Raw genomic sequence first — 4,344 nt, 5'->3', positions numbered from 1 at the left:
GATATAAGGGTGACATTGTCTGTGTGTATGGTTTTATATAACTCTTTCTATTATTTCCTGTAAGACTACCAAGATCTAGAATTTTTATTTCTTTGTGATTTAAGGATTTAGGATCAAGGTTCTTATTTGGAAATCATAGATTAGATGTTATTGAGGAGAAAAGATCTGTTTTAGCCTGAAACTTGTTTAAACCTTGTTTGATAATAAAAGGTTTAAAAAGTGGCATTATATGGAACCCGATTTGGTTCAAGTTATGGAATGTGCATARCTAAGTGATTAGCTTGAAATTTGAGAAATGACTTGGTATTGTGTTTGTATTCATTCATATATTTGTTATATATGAATAAATGATTTTATAAAGGTTTTGATAATCCTTCACCCTGCAATGACATGAATAGGGTATCTCACTAGACTTTTTAAGTCTAACCCTCGATTTTAAATATGTATTGCAGGTCGGGTACAAGGTAAAGGAAAAGAAAAGATGTAATGCTTTTCTTACGTGCATTTTGGTTGAAGAATTGCTTTTGATGCATAGTTTTGATGATTAGTACAAGATTGTATTTTGAATTTTCGGACCTTATGTTTGGTCATTATAGATTCTTGTACTAGTGGACCCGAATGTATATGAATATGTATTTCTTTGGTATGAAATATGTGTTACATGCAATTTGTGGGCTGGGGCGTTACAATCTTAAATTTCCCAAAATCTCAATTGTGTTACCTCGGCTTGCCCTAATTCTCTTCTCAGTTTTTCGTTTTCTTTTATCTAGATTTATGCCTCTGAATAACTTAATTTCAGTTCTTGGTATCAAAATTTTGGTTTCTTGATGGAAAGTTCAATCTTTTTTGTATTAGTTTAGGTTGATGACTTACACTATAATACAATTATTTATCTCTTTCAACAATTAAAAGTAGTTATCATCTCCATTTTGGTTTTGAGTTTATCCGTATCTCAAATGTTACTATTTGATGTTCCTATATCATCCTTCTTGTTATCGTTCTTGGACAAAGACTCACTTTTTTATTCGTATTTTAATCATGTATAAATTCAAACTACACATTAAAAAATACCAAAAAAACACCTTTAATATTATTATAATTTTAGTAATAATAAAATAACATAGTTTTTATTATGATATTCTTTTTGTTATTAAAACACAGTTATTATAATATATAATTAATTTATAATCAATAAATATTTATCATTTGTAGTCTGTCTGTATACCTAAATTACTAGTATCAAGTGTAGTTATCGAGATAATTTTGATTTACATATATTTTTCTCTTTGATAATCTTGCAAGTTTTTCTTTTAAATTTTTTTTACCGATTAACATTCAAGTAAGAACATATTTTTATTAAATAGTTGTATTAATCTTTTGTTTCTGGTTACAGCAAAATTTTGCATTTGACTGTAACATATTCCAGAAACAATGTTATTTCTGAGAGATTCTTGTTAATTTTGATGACATAGTGAGAAGCCAATAAACTTTGCAGACATCAAAACTGACACAAATAAAGTCTCAAACAGGAAAACTCTTGGAGGTTGAATTTTGATTATTTGCAAATTATCTAGAATAATTGGGAGAGAGATTATTGGAAGAAAGCATAGAGAAATGATTTCAATAAGTTCTACATCATGTATGTTGGCCAATCTGACATTATAAACTTAATATTCACTCATCAATTACTTTATGTTTTCAAGACGGTGTATGTTAAATAGGCTAATCCAACATTTTGTAGATGCAATAAATTGTTTAAACTCACGGAGTAATTTCAATATTCAATACATCATGTTCTTTTACATAATCTTATAGTTTTTTTTCTTGTTTGAAAAGTATAATACCATGATATTTTTAATGTTTACGAATACCGTTGATTTGTTGATTTTTCAAAGATGGTATGAAGACTGAAGTTGTCAAAACAAAGTCCTCAAATTCTTTTAAGATTTAAAGATAAACTATTTCTTCAAAAAAAAAAAAACCCTATTTGATCGATGATTTATACAGGCTTTAACTTTCGTACTTCTCATTTAGTTATCAAAATATCATTTTACTTGCAAACAACGGCATAATTTAAAGGGTAAAACATTTTATAAATAATTAATTAATTTTTTATTTACAAGAAAGTTTTATATTTAACTGTATTGAAGCGGGTATAAAACTAATATATATATATATATATATATATATATATTGTCTATTTTTTTTAGGAAATATGGGACTAATATGAATAAATAGTACAACTAATAAAAATATGTTTTCGTTCAATTGTTGCCATTTTTTTTATAACTCATCTCCCTGTTACCTATTTCATTCTTTCATCCGATATGATCCTAAGTTCCTAACATAAATTGACAAGGAATTTTTTTTTATTAACCTGGATATCCAACTCGTTACGAAAACCGACTAATCTTAGGACGATCACCTGCTTTGCAGATAGCTTGGAGTCACCGCATTTGAACCTCCGTGGCCACAAGAGGATTTTTATTCTTCTTTGGTTTGAACCTAGAACCTTTTGGTACTTTTGACCTTTGAAGTCAAGCTCAAACCAATCAGGCACCACCCTTATAGTTAATCAATTGAAAAGAAAATTTTTATTTTTTATTTGTATAACTCCCTCTCTTTGGCCTCTTTTTACAATTCAAAATTTAAAACCTAAAAATTTATGGTCTCACCTTATCTCCTTGAATTTTCCTTCTATCAAATTATCATCTCCACATTGATGCAAGATACTCAAACCAATAGTGTCATACCATTCAAGATGTTTAACAAAATATAATGTCCATTAATGATGAAGAAATTGTATTTGTAAACTAAAATAAACTATTTACTCCTAAATGGATTAAAGTAATCATAAATCAACATTCGTATAAAAAAGTTAGGGATTTTATCCTCATATAATCACCTCATGTACCAACATATCACTTTATTTTTTGTAAGTTGTCATACTTCTCCTTAGATAATCACACACATGTTACAACATAATCTTTATATCAATATGAGATAGACATAAGTTAACCACAACTAAATATTTTGGAATTCTCAATCCACATTGTGTCGTATCATTCCTATTGGTTCTTATCTTTATGTATAATATATATATATATATATATATATAGAGAGAGAGAGAGAGAGGGGGGTTGGTTATTATACAACCTTTGACATTTGTGTAACCAATACAACTCAATCTCAACCGTCCATTTCATTTGATTGATATGTGATTTCATAAAAGTATTGATTGTTTCCTAATATAAAATATTGATAATAATTAATTAACCATATTCATCTTCCATAAATATTCAAATCATAATAAATAAACTCTCATCATTTTCATAAATATCTTAATTTATTAGGTTTCATTGGTTGTACAAATACGATGGGTTGTATTTGAAACAAATTCTCTCTCTCTCTCTCTCTCTCTATATATATATATATATATATAAACAATATAAAATGTAAGTGTATCATATTAATTGTATAACAAAATGGAAAATCCATTCAACATAAAGAAATTGTAACAAAAATTAATTATATAGTCCAAAATAGATTGAAGTAAAACATAAATAAGAAAACCGTGAAGAAAAATTTGGCATCTTCTCCTTATATAATCATCTTAATGTTTCAAGAGATCATCCTTTTATCGATGTGGGATCATCAAAGTTAACTACAATTCAATATTCTTGAATCTCAATCCACATTATACCATGTCTTTTCTCTTGATTTACATACATACACATACACACACACACACACACACACACACACACACACATATATATATATATATATATATATATATAAGTTCAGTTACAAACCAATTTTCGGTTGTGAACTGTGGAAGAAAGGAGAGATACGTGTCCTCGACGTCCGTATTTAGTATGAATAACAAAGGGCATTTAGTATGAATAACGAAGGTGAAGTTCATGAAATATACATGATGAATAATACACAATCATTATCCTTGTTAAATTAATTCATAATTGATAATACACATTCATCATGAATGAATAACCCAGGTGAAGTTCATGAAATATTCATGATGAATAGTACACGATTAAGATCCACATTTAATTGATTCATTATTCATAATGGATAGTACACATTCATCATGAATATGTATTATTCATGATGAATAACCTAGGGATGTAGGGTAGACATGGCCAAAAACCGGTCCCGAGTCGGGTTGCGCCAGCCCGAAGTCGATCTCGGGCCGGAATAGTCTCCTTTCGGACCGATCCCGGTCCCGTCGAATATGGAGGCCCGGTTAAGGATGGTGTAACCGGTTAGGATAACCGGTCCCGAGCCAAACCCAAACCGATCCTACCCAAAAAAAAATTTTTTTTT

This window comes from Cynara cardunculus (assembly GCF_001531365.2).
Source record: "Cynara cardunculus var. scolymus isolate 2C chromosome LG 2, CcrdV1, whole genome shotgun sequence".
Taxonomy (NCBI): Eukaryota; Viridiplantae; Streptophyta; class Magnoliopsida; order Asterales; family Asteraceae; genus Cynara; species Cynara cardunculus.
The sequence above is the reverse complement of the archived record's forward strand: the minus strand, read 5'-3'. Positions refer to the sequence as shown.